A 23,185-nucleotide genomic window follows, 5' to 3' on the forward strand; every position below is an offset into this window, starting at 1 on the left:
CTGAATTTTACACACGGTGCTGTTACTCCTGAATTTCACACACACCGTGCTGTCACTCCTGAATTAACTCACACGGAGCTGTTACTCCTGAATTTCACACACACGGAGCTGTTACTCCTGAATTTCACTCACACGGTGCTGTCACTCCTGAATTAACTCACACGGAGCTGTTACTCCTGAATTTCACACACACGGTGCTGTTACTCCTGAATTTCACACACAGGGTGCTGTCACTCCTCAATTAACTCACACGGAGCTGTTACTCCTGAATTTCACAAACACGGTGCTGTTACTTCTGAATTTCACACACAGAGTGCTGTCACTCCTGAATTAACTCACACGGAGCTGTTACTCCTGAATTTCACACACACGGTGCTGTTACTCCTGAATTTCACACACACGGAGCTGTTACTCCTGAAGTTCACACACACGGTGCTGTTACTCCTGAACTTCACACACAGGGTGCTGTTACTCCTGAATTTCACACACTCGGGGCTGTTACTCCTGAATTTCACACACACGGTGCTGTTACACCTGAATTTCACATACACGGTGTTATTCCTCCTGAATTTGACACACACTGTGCTGATACACCTGAATTTCACACACACGGTGCTGTTACTCCTGAATTTCACACACACGGTGCTGTTACTCCTGAATTTCACACGCAGGGTGCTGTTACTCCTGAATTTCACACACATGGTGCTGTTACTCCTGAATTTCACACGCACGGTGCAGTTACTCCTGAAGTTCACACACATGGTGCTGTTTCACCTGAATTTCACACACACTGTGATGTTACTCCTGAATTTCACACATTGTGCTGTTACTCCTGAATTTCACACACACGGTGCTGTTACTCCTGAATTTCACACACACGGTGCTGTTGCTCCTGAATTTCACACACACGGTGCTGTTACTCCTGAATTTCACACATGGTGCTGTTACTCCTGAATTTCACCTACACGGTGCTGTTACTCCTGAATTTCACACACACAGTGCTGTTACTCCTGAATTTTGCACACACGGTGCTGTTACTCCTGAATTTCACACACACGGTGCTGTCACTCCTGAATTTCACACACACGGTGCTGTCACTCCTGAATTTCACACACACGGTGCTGTTACTCCTGAATTTCACACACACGCAGCTGTTACTCCTGAATTTCACACACACGGTGCTGTCACTCCTGAATTTCGTACACACGGTGCTGTTACTCCGGAATTTCACACACACGGTGCTGTTACTCCTGACTTTCACACACACGGAGCTGTTACTCCTGAATTTTACACACGGTGCAGTTACTCCTGAATTTCACACACACCGTGCTGTCACTCCTGAATTAACTCACACGGAGCTGTTACTCCTGAATTTCACACACACGGTGCTGTTACTCCTGAATTTCACACACAGGGTGCTGTCACTCCTGAATTAACTCACACGGAGCTGTTACTCCTGAATTTCACACACACGGTGCTGTTACTCCTGAATTTCACTCACACGGTGCTGTCACTCCTGAATTAACTCACACGGAGCTGTTACTCCTGAATTTCACACTCAAGGTGCTGTTACTCCTGAATTTCACACACAGGGTGCTGTCACTCCTCAATTAACTCACACGGAGCTGTTACTCCTGAATTTCACACTCACGGTGCTGTTACTCCTGAATTTCACACACACGGAGCTGTTACTCCTGAATTTCACAAACACGGTGCTGTTACTTCTGAATTTCACACACAGAGTGCTGTCACTCCTGAATTAACTCACACGGAGCTGTTACTCCTGAATTTCACACACACGGTGCTGTTACTCCTGAATTTCACACACACGGAGCTGTTACTCCTGAAGTTCACACACACGGTGCTGTTACTCCTGAACTTCACACACAGGGTGCTGTCACTCCTGAATTAACTCACACGGAGCTGTTACTCCTGAATTTCACACACACGGAGCTGTTACTCCTGAATTTCACACACACGGTGCTGTTACTCCTGAATTTCACACACACGGTGCTGTTACTCCTGAATTTCACATACACGGTGCTGTTACTCCTGAAGTTCACACACACGGTGCTGTTTCGCCTGAATTTCACACGCACGGTGTTATTCGTCCTGAATTTCACACACACGCGGTGCTGTTACTCCTCAATTTCACACACACGGTGCTGTTTCACCTGAATTTCACACACACGGTGCTGTTACTCCTGAATTTCACACACACGGTGCTGTTACTCCTGAATTTCACACGCAGGGTGCTGTTCCTCCTGAATTTCACACGCTCGGTGCTGTTACTCCTGAATTTCACACACATGGTGCTGTCACTCCTGAATTTCACACACACGGTGCTGTTACTCCTGAATTTCACACACACGGTGCTGTTACTCCTGAATTTTACACACGGTGCTGTTACACCTGAATTTCACACACACGTTGCTGTTACTCCTGAATTTCACACACACGGTGCTGTTACTCCTGAATTTCACACACACGGTGCTGTTACTCCTGAATTTCACACACACGGTGCTGTTACTCCTGAATTTCACACGCACAGTGTTATTCCTCCTGAATTTCACACACACTGTGCTGTTACTCCTGAATTTCACACACACGGTGCTGTCACTCCTGAATTTCGTACACACGGTGCTGTTACTCCGGAATTTCACACACACGGTGCTGTTACTCCTGACTTTCACACACACGGAGCTGTTACTCCTGAATTTTACACACGGTGCAGTTACTCCTGAATTTCACACACACCGTGCTGTCACTCCTGAATTAACTCACACGGAGCTGTTACTCCTGAATTTCACACACACGGTGCTGTTACTCCTGAATTTCACACACAGGGTGCTGTCACTCCTGAATTAACTCACACGGAGCTGTTACTCCTGAATTTCACACACACGGTGCTGTTACTCCTGAATTTCACTCACACGGTGCTGTCACTCCTGAATTAACTCACACGGAGCTGTTACTCCTGAATTTCACACATAAGGTGCTGTTACTCCTGAATTTCACACACAGGGTGCTGTCACTCCTCAATTAACTCACACGGAGCTGTTACTCCTGAATTTCACACTCACGGTGCTGTTACTCCTGAATTTCACACACACGGAGCTGTTACTCCTGAATTTCACAAACACGGTGCTGTTACTTCTGAATTTCACACACAGAGTGCTGTCACTCCTGAATTAACTCACACGGAGCTGTTACTCCTGAATTTCACACACACGGTGCTGTTACTCCTGAATTTCACACACACGGAGCTGTTACTCCTGAAGTTCACACACACGGTGCTGTTACTCCTGAACTTCACACACAGGGTGCTGTCAGTCCTGAATTAACTCACACGGAGCTGTTACTCCTGAATTTCACACACACGGAGCTGTTACTCCTGAATTTCACACACACGGTGCTGTTACTCCTGAATTTCACACACACGGTGCTGTTACTCCTGAATTTCACATACACGGTGCTGTTACTCCTGAAGTTCACACACACGGTGCTGTTTCACCTGAATTTCACACGCACGGTGTTATTCGTCCTGAATTTCACACACACGCGGTGCTGTTACTCCTCAATTTCACACACACGGTGCTGTTTCACCTGAATTTCACACACACACGTTGCTGTTACTCCTGAATTTCACACACACGGTGCTGTTTCACCTGAATTTCACACACACGGTGCTGTTACTCCTGAATTTCACACACACGGTGCTGTTACTCCTGAATTTCACACGCAGGGTGCTGTTCCTCCTGAATTTCACACGCTCGGTGCTGTTACTCCTGAATTTCACACACATGGTGCTGTCACTCCTGAATTTCACACACACGGTGCTGTTACTCCTGAATTTCACACACACGGTGCTGTTACTCCTGAATTTTACACACGGTGCTGTTACACCTGAATTTCACACACACGTTGCTGTTACTCCTGAATTTCACACACACGGTGCTGTTACTCCTGAATTTCACACACACGGTGCTGTTACTCCTGAATTTCACACACACGGTGCTGTTACTCCTGAATTTCACACACACGGTGCTTTTACTCCTGAATTTCACACGCACGGTGCTGTTTCACCTGAATTTCACACGCACGGTGTTATTCCTCCTGAATTTCACACACACGGTGCTGTTACTCCTGAATTTCACACACACGGTGCAGTTACTCCTGAATTTCACGCACACGGTGCTGTTACTCCTGAATTTCACAAACACGGTGCTGTTTCACCTGAATTTCACACGCACGGTGTTATTCCTCCTGAATTTCACACACACGGTGCTGTTACTCCTGAATTTCGCACACACGGTGCTGTTACTCCTGAATTTCACACACACGGTGCAGTTACTCCGGACTTTCACACACACGGTGCTGTTTCACCTGAATTTCACACACACGGTGCTGTTACTCCTGAATTTCACACACACGGTGCTGTTACTCCTGAATTTCACACACACGGTGCTGTTACTCCTGAATTTCACATACACGGTGCTGTTACTCCTGAAGTTCACACACACGGTGCTGTTTCACCTGAATTTCACACGCACGGTGTTATTCGTCCTGAATTTCACACACACGCGGTGCTGTTACTCCTCAATTTCACACACACGGTGCTGTTTCACCTGAATTTCACACACACACGTTGCTGTTACTCCTGAATTTCACACACACGGTGCTGTTTCACCTGAATTTCACACACACGGTGCTGTTACTCCTGAATTTCACACACACGGTGCTGTTACTCCTGAATTTCACACGCAGGGTGCTGTTCCTCCTGAATTTCACACGCTCGGTGCTGTTACTCCTGAATTTCACACACATGGTGCTGTCACTCCTGAATTTCACACACACGGTGCTGTTACTCCTGAATTTCACACACACGGTGCTGTTACTCCTGAATTTTACACACGGTGCTGTTACACCTGAATTTCACACACACGTTGCTGTTACTCCTGAATTTCACACACACGGTGCTGTTACTCCTGAATTTCACACACACGGTGCTGTTACTCCTGAATTTCACACACACGGTGCTGTTACTCCTGAATTTCACACACACGGTGCTTTTACTCCTGAATTTCACACGCACGGTGCTGTTTCACCTGAATTTCACACGCACGGTGTTATTCCTCCTGAATTTCACACACACGGTGCTGTTACTCCTGAATTTCACACACACGGTGCAGTTACTCCTGAATTTCACGCACACGGTGCTGTTACTCCTGAATTTCACAAACACGGTGCTGTTTCACCTGAATTTCACACGCACGGTGTTATTCCTCCTGAATTTCACACACACGGTGCTGTTACTCCTGAATTTCGCACACACGGTGCTGTTACTCCTGAATTTCACACACACGGTGCAGTTACTCCGGACTTTCACACACACGGTGCTGTTTCACCTGAATTTCACACACACGGTGCTGTTACTCCTGAATTTCACACACACGGTGCAGTTACTCCTGAATTTCACACACTGTGCTGTTACTCCTGAATTTCACACACACGGTGCTGTTGCTCCTGAATTTCACACACACGGTGCTGTTACTCGTGAATTTCACACACACGGTGCTGTTTCAACTGAATTTCACACGAACGGTGTTATTCCTCCTGAATTTCACACACACGGTGCTGTTACTCCTGAATTTCACACTCATGGTGCAGTTACTCCTGAATTTCACACACACGGTGCTGTTACTCCTGAATTTCACACACGCGGTGCTGTTTCACCTGAATTTCACACACACGGTGCTGTTACTCCTGAATTTTACACACACGGTGCAGTTACTCCTGAATTTCACACACTGTGCTGTTACTCCTGAATTTCACACACACGGTGCTGTTACTCCTGAATTTCACACACACGGTTCTGTTACTCTTGAATTTCACACACACGGTGCTGTTACTCCTAAATCTCTCACACACGGTGCTGTTACTCCTGAATTTCACACACACAGAGCTGTTACTCCTGAATTTTACACACACGGTGCTGTTACTCCTGAATTTCACACACACGGTGCTGTCACTCCTAAATTTCACACACACGGTGCTGTTACTCCTGAATTTCACACACACGGAGCTGTTACTCCTGAATTTCACACACACGCTGCTGTTACTCTTGAATTTCACACACACGGTGCTGTCACTCCTAAATTTCACACACACGGTGCTGTTACTCCTGAATTTCACACACACGGAGCTGTTACTCCTGAATTTCACACACACGCTGCTGTTACTCTTGAATTTCACACACACGGTGCTGTTACTCCTGAATTTCACACACACGGTGCTGTAACTCCTGAATTTCACACACACGGTGCTGTTACTCCTGAATTTCACACACACGGTGCTGTCCCTCCTGAATTTCACGCACACGGTGCTGTTACTCCTGAATTTCACACACACGGGGCTGTTACTCCTGAATTTCACACACACGGTGCTGTCACTCCTGAATTTCGCACACACGGTGCTGTTACTCCGGAATTTCACACACACGGTGCTGTTACTCCTGACTTTCACACACATGGAGCTGTTACTCCTGAATTTCACACACGGTGCTGTTACTCCTGAATTTCACACACAGGGTGCTGTCACTCCTGAATTAACTCACACGGAGCTGTTACTCCTGAATTTCACACACACGGAGCTGTTACTCCTGAATTTCACTCACACGGTGCTGTCACTCCTGAATTAACTCACACGGAGCTGTTACTCCTGAATTTCACACACACGGTGCTGTTACTCCTGAGTTTCACACACAGGGTGCTGTCACTCCTGAATTAACTCACACGGAGCTGTTACTCCTGAATTTCACACACACGGAGCTGTTACTCCTGAATTTCACAAACACGGTGCTCTTACTTCTGAATTTCACACACAGGGTGTGTCACTCCTGAATTAACTCACACGGAGCTGTTACTCCTGAATTTCACACACACGGTGCTGTTACTCCTGAATTTCACACACACGGAGCTGTTACTCCTGAAGTTCACACACACGGTGCTGTTACTCCTGAATTTCACACACAGGGTGCTGTCAGTCCTGAATTAACTCACACGGAGCTGTTACTCCTGAATTTCACACACACGGTGCTGTTCTCCTGAATTTCACACACACGGAGCTGTTACTCCTGAATTTCACACACACGGTGCTGTTACTCCTGAATTTCACACACACGGTGCTGTTACTCCTGAATTTCACATACACGGTGCTGTTACTCCTGAATTTCACACACACGGTGCTGTTTCACCTGAATTTCACACGCACGGTGTTATTCCTCCTGAATTTCACACACACGCGGTGCTGTTACTCCTCAATTTCACACACACGGTGCTGTTTCACCTGAATTTCACACACATGGTGCTGTTACTCCTGAATTTCACACACACGGTGCTGTTACTCCTGAATTTCACACGCAGGGTGCTGTTCCGCCAGAATTTCACACGCTCGGTGCTGTTACTCCTGAATTTCACACACATGGTGCTGTCACTCCTGAATTTCACACACACGGTGCTGTTACTCCTGAATGTCACACACAAGGTGCTGTTACTCCTGAATTTTACACACGGTGCTGTTACACCTGAATTTCACACACACCTTGCTGTTACTCCTGAATTTCACACATGGTGCTGTTACTCCTTAATTTCACACACACGGTGCTGTTACTCCTGAATTTCACACGCACGGTGTTATTCCTCCAGAATTTCACACACACTGTGCTGTTACTCCTGAATTTCACACACACGGTGCAGTTACTCCTGAATTTCACACATTGTGCTGTTACTACTGAATTTCACACACACGGTGGTGTTACTCCTGAATTTCACACACACGGTGCTGTTACTCCTGAATGTCACACACAAGGTGCTGTTACTCCTGAATTTTACACACGGAGCTGTTACACCTGAATTTCACACACACCTTGCTGTTACTCCTGAATTTCACACACAAGGTGCTGTTACTCCTTAATTTCACACACACGGTGCTGTTACTCCTGAATTTCACACACACGGTGCAGTTACTCCTGAATTTCACACGCACGGTGTTATTCCTCCAGAATTTCACACACACTGTGCTGCTCCTCCTGAATTTCACACACACGGTGCAGTTACTCCTGAATTTCACACATTGTGCTGTTACTCCTGAATTTCACACACACGGTGGTGTTACTCCTGAATTTCACACACACGGTGCTGTTGCTCCTGAATTTCACACACACGGTGCTGTTACTCCTGAATTTCACACATGGTGCTGTTACTCCTGAATTTCACCTACACGGTGCTGTTACTCCTGAATTTCACACACACAGTGCTGTTACTCGTGAATTTCACAAACACGGTGCTGTTTCACCAGAATTTCACACGAACGGTGTTATTCCTCCTGAATTTCACACACACGGTGCTGTTACTCCGGAATTTCACACGAACGGTGTTATTCCTCCTGAATTTCACACACACGGTGCTGTTACTCCGGAATTTCACACACATGGTGCAGTTACTCCTGAATTTCACACACACGGTGCAGTTACTCCTGAATTTCACACACACGGTGCTGTTTCACCTGAATTTCACACACACTGTGCTGTTACTCCTGAATTTCACACACACGGTGCAGTTACTCCTGAATTTCACACATTGTGCTGTTACTCCTGAATTTCACACACACGGTGCTGTTACTCCTGAATTTCACACACACGGTGCTGTTGCTCCTGAATTTCACACACACGGTGCTGTTACTCCTGAATTTCACACATGGTGCTGTTACTCCTGAATTTCACACACACGGTGCTGTTACTCCTGAATTTCACACACACGGTGCAGTTACTCCTGAATTTCACACATTGTGCTGTTACTCCTGAATTTCACACACACGGTGCTGTTACTCCTGAATTTCACACACACGGTGCTGTTGCTCCTGAATTTCACACACACGGTGCTGTTACTCCTGAATTTCACACATGGTGCTGTTACTCCTGAATTTCATGTACACGGTGCTGTTACTCCTGAATTTCACACACACAGTGCTGTTACTGCTGAATTTTGCACACACGGTGCTGTTACTCCTGAATTTCACACACACGGTGCTGTCACTCCTGAATTTCACACACACGGTGCTGTCACTCCTGAATTTCACACACACGGTGCTGTTACTCCTGAATTTCACACACACGCAGCTGTTACTCCTGAATTTCACCCACACGGTGCTGTCACTCCTGAATTTCGTACACACGGTGCTGTTACTCTGGAATTTCACACACGCGGTGCTGTTACTCCTGACTTTCACACACACGGAGCTGTTACTCCTGAATTTTACACACGGTGCTGTTAATCCTGAATTTCACACACACCGTGCTGTCACTCCTGAATTAACTCACACGGAGCTGTTACTCCTGCATTTCACACACACGGTGCTGTTACTCATGAATTTCACACACAGGGTGCTGTCACTCCTGAATTAACTCACACGGAGCTGTTACTCCTGAATTTCACACACACGGAGCTGTTACTCCTGAATTTCACTCACACGGTGCTGTGACTCCTGAATTAACTCACACGGAGCTGTTACTCCTGAATTTCACACACACGGTGCTGTTACTCCTGAATTTCACACACAGGGTGCTGTCACTCCTCAATTAACTCACACGGAGCTGTTACTCCTGAATTTCACACTCACGGTGCTGTTACTCCTGAATTTCACACACACTGTGATGTTACTCCTGAATTTCACACATTGTGCTGTTACTCCTGAATTTCACACACACGGTGCTGTTACTCCTGAATTTCACACACACGGTGCTGTTGCTCCTGAATTTCACACACACGGTGCTGTTACTCCTGAATTTCACACATGGTGCTGTTACTCCTGAATTTCACCTACACGGTGCTGTTACTCCTGAATTTCACACACACAGTGCTGTTACTCCTGAATTTTGCACACACGGTGCTGTTACTCCTGAATTTCACACACACGGTGCTGTCACTCCTGAATTTCACACACACGGTGCTGTCACTCCTGAATTTCACACACACGGTGCTGTTACTCCTGAATTTCACACACACGCAGCTGTTACTCCTGAATTTCACCCACACGGTGCTGTCACTCCTGCATTTCGTACACACGGTGCTCTTACTCCGGAATTTCACACACACGGTGCTGTTACTCCTGACTTTCACACACACGGAGCTGTTACTCCTGAATTTTACACACGGTGCAGTTACTCCTGAATTTCACACACACCGTGCTGTTACTCCTGAATTTCACACACAGGGTGCTGTCACTCCTGAGTTAACTCACACGGAGCTGTTACTCCTGAATTTCACACACACGGTGCTGTTACTCCTGAATTTCACTCACACGGTGCTGTCACTCCTGAATTAACTCACACGGAGCTGTTACTCCTGAATTTCACACTAACGGTGCTGTTACTCCTGAATTTCACACACAGGGTGCTGTCACTCCTCAATTAACTCACACGGAGCTGTTACTCCTGAATTTCACACACACGGAGCTGTTACTCCTGAATTTCACAAACGCGGTGCTGTTACTTCTGAATTTCACACACAGAGTGCTGTCACTCCTGAATTAACTCACACGGAGCTGTTACTCCTGAATTTCACACACACGGTGCTGTTACTCCTGAATTTCACACACACGGAGCTGTTACTCCTGAAGTTCACACACACGGTGCTGTTACTCCTGAACTTCACACACAGGGTGCTGTCACTCCTGAATTAACTCACACGGAGCTGTTACTCCTGAATTTCACACACACGGAGCTGTTACTCCTGAATTTCACACACACGGAGCTGTTACTCCTGAATTTCACACACACGGTGCTGTTACTCCTGAATTTCACACACACGGTGCTGTTCCTCCTGAATTTCACACACACGGAGCTGTTACTCCTGAATTTCACACACACGGTGCTGTTATTCCTGAATTTCACACACACGGTGCTGTTACTCCTGAATTTCACACACACGGTGCTGTTTCGCCTGAATTTCACACACACTGTGCTGTTTCACCAGAATTTCACACACACGGGGCTGTTACTCCTGAATTTCACACACACGGTGCTGTTACTCCTGAATTTCACACACACTGTGCTGTTACTCCTGAATTTCACACACACGGTGCTGTTACTCCTGAATTTCACATACACGGTGCTGTTACTCCTGAATTTCACATACACGGTGCTGTTACTCCTGAATTTCACACACACGGTGCTGTTACTCCTGAATTTCACACACACGGTGCTGTTACTCCTGAATTTCACATACACGGTGCTGTTTCGCCTGAATTTCACACGAACGGTGTTATTCCTCCTGAATTTCACACACACGGTGCTGTTACTCCTGAATTTCACACGCAGGCTGCTGTTCCTCCTGAATTTCACACGCTCGGTGCTGTTACTCCTGAATTTCACACACATGGTGCTGTCACTCCTGAATTTCACACACACGGTGCTGTTACTCCTGAATTTCACACACACGGTGCTGTTACTCCTGAATTTTACACACACGGTGCTGTTACTCCTGAATTTCACACACACGGTGCTGTTACTCCTGAATTTCACACGCACAGTGTTATTCCTCCTGAATTTCACACACACTGTGCTGTTACTCCTGAATTTCACACACACGGTGCTGTTACTCCTGAATTTCACACACTCGGGGCTGTTACTCCTGAATTTCACACACACGGTGCTGTTACTCCTGAATTTCACATACACGGTGTTATTCCTCCTGAATTTCACACACACTGTGCTGTTACTCCTGAATTTCACACACACGGTGCTGTTACTCCTGAATTTCACACACACGGTGCTGTTACTCCTGAATTTCACACGCAGGGTGCTGTTACTCCTGAATTTCACACGCAGGGTGCTTTTACTCCTGAATTTCACACGCACGGTGCAGTTACTCCTGAATTTCACACACACGGTGCTGTTACTCCTGAATTTCACACACACGGTGCAGTTACTCCTGAATTTCACACACGGTGCAGTTACTCCTGAATTTCACGCACACGGTGCTGTTTCTCCTGAATTTCACAAACACGGTGCTGTTTCACCTGAATTTCACACGCACGGTGTTATTCCTCCTGAATTTCACACACACGGTGCTGTTACTCCTGAATTTCACACACACGGTGCTGTTTCACCTGAATTTCACACACACGGTGCTGTTACTCCTGAATTTCACACACACGGTGCAGTTACTCCTGAATTTCACACACTGTGCTGTTACTCCTGAATTTCACACACACGGTGCTGTTACTCCTGAATTTCACACACACGGTGCTGTTACTCCTGAATTTCACACACAAGGTGCTGTTACTCCTGAATTTCACACACACGGTGCTGTTACTCCTGAATTTCACACACATGGTGCAGTTACTCCTGAATTTCACACACACGGTGCAGTTACTCCTGAATTTCACACACGCGGTGCTGTTACTCCTGAATTTCACACACACGGTGCAGTTACTCCTGAATTTCACACACTGTGCTGTTACTCCTGAATTTCACACACACGGTGCTGTTACTCCTGAATTTCACACACACGGTTCTGTTACTCTTGAATTTCACACACACAGAGCTGTTACTCCTGAATTTCACACACACGGTGCTGTCACTCCTGAATTTCACACACACGGTGCTGTTACTCCTGAATTTTACACACACGGTGCTGTTACTCCTGAATTTCACACACACGGTGCTGTCACTCCTAAATTTCACACACACGGTGCTGTTACTCCTGAATTTCACACACACGGAGCTGTTACTCCTGAATTTCACACACACGCTGCTGTTACTCCTGAATTTCACACACACGGGGCTGTTACTCCTGAATTTCACACACACGGTGCTGTCACTCCTGAATTTCGCACACACGGTGCTGTTACTCCAGAATTTCACACACACGGTGCTGTTACTCCTGACTTTCACACACATGGAGCTGTTACTCCTGAATTTCACACAAGGTGCTGTTACTCCTGAATTTCACACACAGGGTGCTGTCACTCCTGAATTAACTCACACGGAGCTGTTACTCCTGAATTTCACACACACGGAGCTGTTACTCCTGAATTTCACTCACACGGTGCTGTCACTCCTGAATTAACTCACACGGAGCTGTTACTCCTGAATTTCACACACACGGTGCTGTTACTCCTGAGTTTCACACACAGGGTGCTGTCACTCCTGAATTAACTCACACGGAGCTGTTACTCCTGAATTTCACACTCACGGTGCTGTTACTCCTGAATTTCACACACACGGAGCTGTTACTCCTGAATTTCACAAACACGGTGCTCTTACTTCTGAATTTCACACACAGGGTGTGTCACTCCTGAATTAACTCACACGGAGCTGTTACTCCTGAACTTCACACACACGGTGCTGTTACTCCTGAATTTCACACACACGGAGCTGTTACTCCTGAAGTTCACACACACGGTGCTGTTACTCCTGAATTTCACACACAGGGTGCTGTCAGTCCTGAATTAACTCACACGGAGCTGTTACTCCTGAATTTCACACACACGGTGCTATTACTCCTGAATTTCACACACACGGAGCTGTTACTCCTGAAGTTCACACACACGGTGCTGTTACTCCTGAACTTCACACACAGGGTGCTGTCACTCCTGAATTAACTCACACGGAGCTGTTACTCCTGAATTTCACACACACGGAGCTGTTACTCCTGAATTTCACACACACGGTGCTGTTACTCCTGAATTTCACACACACGGTGCTGTTCCTCCTGAATTTCACACGCGGTGCTGTTACTCCTGAATTTCACACACACGGTGCTGTTTCGCCTGAATTTCACACACACTGTGCTGTTTCACCTGAATTTCACACACACGGGGCTGTTACTCCTGAATTTCACACACACGGTGCTGTTCCTCCTTAATTTCACACACACGGTGCTGTTACTCCTGAATTTCACATACACGGTGCTGTTACTCCTGAATTTCACACACACGGTGCTGTCACTCCTGAATTTCACACGCAGGGAGCTGTTCCTCCTGAAGTTCACACACACGGTGCTGTTACTCCTGAATTTCACACACACGGTGCTGTTACTCCTGAATTTCACACACACGGTGCTGTTACTCCTGAATTTCACATACACGGTGCTGTTTCGCCTGAATTTCACACACACGCGGTGCTGTTACTCCTCAATTTCACACACACGGTGCTGTTACTCCTGAATTTCACACACACGGTGCTGTTTCACCTGAATTTCACACGCACGGTGTTATTCGTCCTGAATTTCACACACACGCGGTGCTGTTACTCCTGAATTTCACACACACGGTGCTGTTACTCCTGAATTTCACACACACGGTGCTGTTACTCCTGAATTTCACACGCAGGGTGCTGTTCCTCCTGAATTTCACACGCTCGGTGCTGTTACTCCTGAATTTCACACACATGGTGCTGTCACTCCTGAATTTCACACACACGGTGCTGTTACTCCTGAATTTCACACACACGGTGCTGTTACTCCTGAATTTTACACACACGGTGCTGTTACTCCTGAATTTCACACACTCGGGGCTGTTACTCCTGAATTTCACACACACGGTGCTGTTACTCCTGAATTTCACACACACGGTGCTGTTACTCCTGAATTTCACACGCACAGTGTTATTCCTCCTGAATTTCACACACACTGTGCTGTTACTCCTGAATTTCACACACACGGTGCTGTTACTCCTGAATTTCACACACTCGGGGCTGTTACTCCTGAATTTCACACACACGGTGCTGTTACTCCTGAATTTCACATACACGGTGTTATTCCTCCTGAATTTCACACACACTGTGCTGTTACTCCTGAATTTCACACACACGGTGCTGTTACTCCTGAATTTCACACACACGGTGCTGTTACTCCTGAATTTCACACGCAGGGTGCTGTTACTCCTGAATTTCACACGCAGGGTGCTTTTACTCCTGAATTTCACACGCACGGTGCAGTTACTCCTGAATTTCACACACACGGTGCTGTTACTCCTGAATTTCACACACACGGTGCAGTTACTCCTGAATTTCACACACACGGTGCAGTTACTCCTGAATTTCACGCACACGGTGCTGTTTCTCCTGAATTTCACAAACACGGTGCTGTTTCACCTGAATTTCACACGCACGGTGTTATTCCTCCTGAATTTCACACACACGGTGCTGTTACTCCTGAATTTCACACACACGGTGCTGTTTCACCTGAATTTCACACACACGGTGCTGTTACTCCTGAATTTCACACACACGGTGCAGTTACTCCTGAATTTCACACACTGTGCTGTTACTCCTGAATTTCACACACACGGTGCTGTTACTCCTGAATTTCACACACACGGTGCTGTTACTCCTGAATTTCACACACAAGGTGCTGTTACTCCTGAATTTCACACACACGGTGCTGTTACTCCTGAATTTCACACACATGGTGCAGTTACTCCTGAATTTCACACACACGGTGCAGTTACTCCTGAATTTCACACACGCGGTGCTGTTACTCCTGAATTTCACACACACGGTGCAGTTACTCCTGAATTTCACACACTGTGCTGTTACTCCTGAATTTCACACACACGGTGCTGTTACTCCTGAATTTCACACACACGGTTCTGTTACTCTTGAATTTCACACACACAGAGCTGTTACTCCTGAATTTCACACACACGGTGCTGTCACTCCTGAATTTCACACACACGGTGCTGTTACTCCTGAATTTTACACACACGGTGCTGTTACTCCTGAATTTCACACACACGGTGCTGTCACTCCTAAATTTCACACACACGGTGCTGTTACTCCTGAATTTCACACACACGGAGCTGTTACTCCTGAATTTCACACACACGCTGCTGTTACTCCTGAATTTCACACACACGGGGCTGTTACTCCTGAATTTCACACACACGGTGCTGTCACTCCTGAATTTCGCACACACGGTGCTGTTACTCCAGAATTTCACACACACGGTGCTGTTACTCCTGACTTTCACACACATGGAGCTGTTACTCCTGAATTTCACACAAGGTGCTGTTACTCCTGAATTTCACACACAGGGTGCTGTCACTCCTGAATTAACTCACACGGAGCTGTTACTCCTGAATTTCACACACACGGAGCTGTTACTCCTGAATTTCACTCACACGGTGCTGTCACTCCTGAATTAACTCACACGGAGCTGTTACTCCTGAATTTCACACACACGGTGCTGTTACTCCTGAGTTTCACACACAGGGTGCTGTCACTCCTGAATTAACTCACACGGAGCTGTTACTCCTGAATTTCACACTCACGGTGCTGTTACCCCTGAATTTCACACACACGGAGCTGTTACTCCTGAATTTCACAAACACGGTGCTCTTACTTCTGAATTTCACACACAGGGTGTGTCACTCCTGAATTAACTCACACGGAGCTGTTACTCCTGAACTTCACACACACGGTGCTGTTACTCCTGAATTTCACACACACGGAGCTGTTACTCCTGAAGTTCACACACACGGTGCTGTTACTCCTGAATTTCACACACAGGGTGCTGTCAGTCCTGAATTAACTCACACGGAGCTGTTACTCCTGAATTTCACACACACGGTGCTGTTACTCCTGAATTTCACACACACGGAGCTGTTACTCCTGAATTTCACACACACGGTGCTGTTACTCCTGAATTTCACACACACGGTGCTGTTACTCCTGAATTTCACATACACGGTGCTGTTACTCCTGAATTTCACACACACGGTGCTGTTTCACCTGAATTTCACACGCACGGTGTTATTCCTCCTGAATTTCACACACACGCGGTGCTGTTACTCCTCAATTTCACACACACGGTGCTGTTTCACCTGAATTTCACACACATGGTGCTGTTACTCCTGAATTTCACACACACGGTGCTGTTACTCCTGCATTTCACACGCAGGGTGCTGTTCCTCCAGAATTTCACACGCTCGGTGCTGTTACTCCTGAATTTCACACACATGGTGCTGTCACTCCTGAATTTCACACACACGGTGCTGTTACTCCTGAATGTCACACACAATGTGCTGTTACTCCTGAATTTTACACACGGTGCTGTTACACCTGAATTTCACACACACGGTGCTGTTACTCCTTAATTTCACACACACGGTGCTGTTACTCCTGAATTTCACACACACGGTGCAGTTACTCCTGAATTTCACACGCACGGTGTTATTCCTCCAGAATTTCACACACACTGTGCTGTTACTCCTGAATTTCACACACACGGTGCAGTTACTCCTGAATTTCACACATTGTGCTGTTACTCCTGAATTTCACACACACGGTGCTGTTACTCCTGAATTTCACACACACGGTGCTGTTGCTCCTGAATTTCACACACACGGTGCTGTTACTCCTGAATTTCTCACATGGTGCTGTTACTCCTGAATTTCACCTACACGGTGCTGTTACTCCTGAATTTCACACACACGGTGCTGTTACTCCTGAATTTCACACGCACAGTGTTATTCCTCCTGAATTTCACACACACTGTGCTGTGACTCCTGAATTTCACACACACGGTGCTGTTACTCCTGAATTTCACATACACGGTGCTGTTACTCCTGAATTTCACACACACGGTGCTGTTACTCCTGAATTTCACACGCACGGTGTTATTCCTCCTGAATTTCACACACACTGTGCTGTTACTCCTGAATTTCACACACACGGTGCTGTTACTCCTGAATTTCACACACACGGTGCTGTTACTCCTGAATTTCACACGCAGGGTGCTGTTACTCCTGAATTTCACACGCAGGGTGCTTTTACTCCTGAATTTCACACGCACGGTGCTGTTTCACCTGAATTTCACACGCACGGTGTTATTCCTCCTGAATTTCACACACACGGTGCTGTTACTCCTGAATTTCACACACACGGTGCTGTTACTCCTGAATTTCACACACACGGTGCTGTTACTCCTGAATTTCACACACACGGTGCTGTTACTCCTGAATTTCACACACACGGTGCAGTTACTCCTGAATTTCACACATTGTGCTGTTACTCCTGAATTTCACACACACGGTGCTGTTACTCCTGAATTTCACACACACGGTGCTGTTGCTCCTGAATTTCACACACACGGTGCTGTTACTCCTGAATTTCTCACATGGTGCTGTTACTCCTGAATTTCACCTACACGGTGCTGTTACTCCTGAATTTCACACACACGGTGCTGTTTCACCTGAATTTCACACGAACGGTGTTATTCCTCCTGAATTTCACACACACGGTGCTGTTAGTCCTGAATTTCACACACACGGTGCAGTTACTCCTGAATTTCACACACACGGTGCTGTTTCACCTGAATTTCACACACACTGTGCTGTTACTCCTGAATTTCACACACACGGTGCAGTTACTCCTGAATTTCACACATTGTGCTGTTACTCCTGAATTTCACACACACGGTGCTGTTACTCCTGAATTTCACACACACGGTGCTGTTGCTCCTGAATTTCACACACACGGTGCTGTTACTCCTGAATTTCACACATGGTGCTGTTACTCCTGAATTTCACCTACACGGTGCTGTTACTCCTGAATTTCACACACACAGTGCTGTTACTCCTGAATTTTGCACACACGGTGCTGTTACTCCTGACTTTCACACACACGGAGCTGTTACTCCTGAATTTTACACACGGTGCTGTTACTCCTGAATTTCACACACACCGTGCTGTCACTCCTGAATTAACTCACACGGAGCTGTTACTCCTGAATTTCACACACACGGTGCTGTTACTCCTGAATTTCACACACAGGGTGCTGTCACTCCTGAATTAACTCACACGGAGCTGTTACTCCTGAATTTCACACACACGGAGCTGTTACTCCTGAATTTCACTCACACGGTGCTGTCACTCCTGAATTAACTCACACGGAGCTGTTACTCCTGAATTTCACACACACGGTGCTGTTACTCCTGAATTTCACACACAGGGTGCTGTCACTCCTCAATTAACTCACACGGAGCTGTTACTCCTGAATTTCACACACATGGTGCTGTTACTCCTGAATTTCACACACACGGAGCTGTTACTCCTGAAGTTCACACACACGGTGCTGTTACTCCTGAACTTCACACACAGGGTGCTGTTACTCCTGAATTTCACACACTCGGGGCTGTTACTCCTGAATTTCACACACACGGTGCTGTTACTCCTGAATTTCACATACACGGTGTTATTCCTCCTGAATTTCACACACACTGTGCTGATACACCTGAATTTCACACACACGGTGCTGTTGCTCCTGAATTTCACACACACGGTGCTGTTACTCCTGAATTTCACACGCAGGGTGCTGTTACTCCTGAATTTCACATGCAGGGTGCTGTTACTCCTGAATTTCACACGCACGGTGCTGTTTCACCTGAATTTCACACGCACGGTGTTATTCCTCCTGAATTTCACACACACGGTGCTGTTACTCCTGAATTTCACACACACGGTGCAGTTACTCCTGAATTTCACACACACGGTGCTGTTACTCGTGAATTTCACAAACACGGTGCTGTTTCACCTGAATTTCACACGAACGGTGTTATTCCTCCTGAATTTCACACAGACGGTGCTGTTACTCCGGAATTTCACACACATGGTGCAGTTACTCCTGAATTTCACACACACGGTGCAGTTACTCCTGAATTTCACACACACGGTGCTGTTTCACCTGAATTTCACACACACTGTGATGTTACTCCTGAATTTCACACACACGGTGCAGTTACTCCTGAATTTCACACATTGTGCTGTTACTCCTGAATTTCACACACACGGTGCTGTTACTCCTGAATTTCACACACACGGTGCTGTTGCTCCTGAATTTCACACACACGGTGCTGTTACTCCTGAATTTCACACATGGTGCTGTTACTCCTGAATTTCACCTACACGGTGCTGTTACTCCTGAATTTCACACACACAGTGCTGTTACTCCTGAATTTTGCACACACGGTGCTGTTACTCCTGAATTTCACACACACGGTGCTGTCACTCCTGAATTTCACACACACGGTGCTGTCACTCCTGAATTTCACACACACGGTGCTGTTACTCCTGAATTTCACACACATGCAGCTGTTACTCCTGAATTTCACCCACACGGTGCTGTAACTCCTGAATTTCGTACACACGGTGCTGTTACTCCGGAATTTCACACACACGGTTCTGTTACTCCTGACTTTCACACACACGGAGCTGTTACTCCTGAATTTTACACACGGTGCTGTTACTCCTGAATTTCACACACACCGTGCTGTCACTCCTGAATTAACTCACACGGAGCTGTTACTCCTGAATTTCACACACACGGTGCTGTTTCACCTGAATTTCACACACACTGTGCTGTTACTCCTGAATTTCACACACACGGTGCAGTTACTCCTGAATTTCACACATTGTGCTGTTACTCCTGAATTTCACACACACGGTGCTGTTACTCCTGAATTTCACACACACGGTGCTGTTGCTCCTGAATTTCACACACACGGTGCTGTTACTCCTGAATTTCACACATGGTGCTGTTACTCCTGAATTTCACCTACACGGTGCTGTTACTCCTGAATTTCACACACACAGTGCTGTTACTCCTGAATTTTGCACACACGGTGCTGTTACTCCTGACTTTCACACACACGGAGCTGTTACTCCTGAATTTTACACACGGTGCTGTTACTCCTGAATTTCACACACACCGTGCTGTCACTCCTGAATTAACTCACACGGAGCTGTTACTCCTGAATTTCACACACACGGTGCTGTTACTCCTGAATTTCACACACAGGGTGCTGTCACTCCTGAATTAACTCACACGGAGCTGTTACTCCTGAATTTCACACACACGGAGCTGTTACTCCTGAATTTCACTCACACGGTGCTGTCACTCCTGAATTAACTCACACGGAGCTGTTACTCCTGAATTTCACACACACGGTGCTGTTACTCCTGAATTTCACACACAGGGTGCTGTTACTCCTGAATTTCACACACACCGTGCTGTCACTCCTGAATTAACTCACACGGAGCTGTTACTCCTGAATTTCACACACACGGTGCTGTTACTCCTGAATTTCACACACAGGGTGCTGTCACTCCTGAATTAACTCACACGGAGCTGTTACTCCTGAATTTCACACACACGGAGCTGTTACTCCTGAATTTCACTCACACGGTGCTGTCACTCCTGAATTAACTCACACGGAGCTGTTACTCCTGAATTTCACACACACGGTGCTGTTACTCCTGAATTTCACACACAGGGTGCTGTCACTCCTCAATTAACTCACACGGAGCTGTTACTCCTGAATTTCACACACATGGTGCTGTTACTCCTGAATTTCACACACACGGAGCTGTTACTCCTGAAGTTCACACACACGGTGCAGTTACTCCTGAATTTCACACATTGTGCTGTTACTCCTGAATTTCACACACACGGTGCTGTTACTCCTGAATTTCACACACACGGTGCTGTTGCTCCTGAATTTCACACACACGGTGCTGTTACTCCTGAATTACACACATGGTGCTGTTACTCCTGAATTTCACCTACACGGTGCTGTTACTCCTGAATTTCACACACACAGTGCTGTTACTCCTGAATTTTGCACACACGGTGCTGTTACTCCTGACTTTCACACACACGGAGCTGTTACTCCTGAATTTTACACACGGTGCTGTTACTCCTGAATTTCACACACACCGTGCTGTCACTCCTGAATTAACTCACACGGAGCTGTTACTCCTAAATTTCACACACACGGTGCTGTTACTCCTGAATTTCACACACAGGGTGCTGTCACTCCTGAATTAACTCACACGGAGCTGTTACTCCTGAATTTCACACACACGGAGCTGTTACTCCTGAATTTCACTCACACGGTGCTGTCACTCCTGAATTAACTCACACGGAGCTGTTACTCCTGAATTTCACACACACGGTGCTGTTACTCCTGAATTTCACACACAGGGTGCTGTTACTCCTGAATTTCACACACACCGTGCTGTCACTCCTGAATTAACTCACACGGAGCTGTTACTCCTGAATTTCACACACACGGTGCTGTTACTCCTGAATTTCACACACAGGGTGCTGTCACTCCTGAATTAACTCACACGGAGCTGTTACTCCTGAATTTCACACACACGGAGCTGTTACTCCTGAATTTCACTCACACGGTGCTGTCACTCCTGAATTAACTCACACGGAGCTGTTACTCCTGAATTTCACACACACGGTGCTGTTACTCCTGAATTTCACACACAGGGTGCTGTCACTCCTCAATTAACTCACACGGAGCTGTTACTCCTGAATTTCACACACATGGTGCTGTTACTCCTGAATTTCACACACACGGAGCTGTTACTCCTGAAGTTCACACACACGGTGCTGTTACTCCTGAACTTCACACACAGGGTGCTGTTACTCCTGAATTTCACACACTCGGGGCTGTTACTCCTGAATTTCACACACACGGTGCTGTTACTCCTGAATTTCACATACACGGTGTTATTCCTCCTGAATTTCACACACACTGTGCTGATACACCTGAATTTCACACACACGGTGCTGTTACTCCTGAATTTCACACACACGGTGCTGTTACTCCTGAATTTCACACGCAGGGTGCTGTTACTCCTGAATTTCACATGCAGGGTGCTGTTACTCCTGAATTTCACACGCACGGTGCTGTTTCACCTGAATTTCACACGCACGGTGTTATTCCTCCTGAATTTCACACACACGGTGCTGTTACTCCTGAATTTCACACACACGGTGCAGTTACTCCTGAATTTCACACACACGGTGCTGTTACTCGTGAATTTCACAAACACGGTGCTGTTTCACCTGAATTTCACACGAACGGTGTTATTCCTCCTGAATTTCACACAGACGGTGCTGTTACTCCGGAATTTCACACACATGGTGCAGTTACTCCTGAATTTCACACACACGGTGCAGTTACTCCTGAATTTCACACACACGGTGCTGTTTCACCTGAATTTCACACACACTGTGATGTTACTCCTGAATTTCACACACACGGTGCAGTTACTCCTGAATTTCACACATTGTGCTGTTACTCCTGAATTTCACACACACGGTGCT

Source organism: Scyliorhinus torazame, chromosome X (assembly GCF_047496885.1).
Source record: "Scyliorhinus torazame isolate Kashiwa2021f chromosome X, sScyTor2.1, whole genome shotgun sequence".
NCBI classification, from domain to species: Eukaryota; Metazoa; Chordata; class Chondrichthyes; order Carcharhiniformes; family Scyliorhinidae; genus Scyliorhinus; species Scyliorhinus torazame.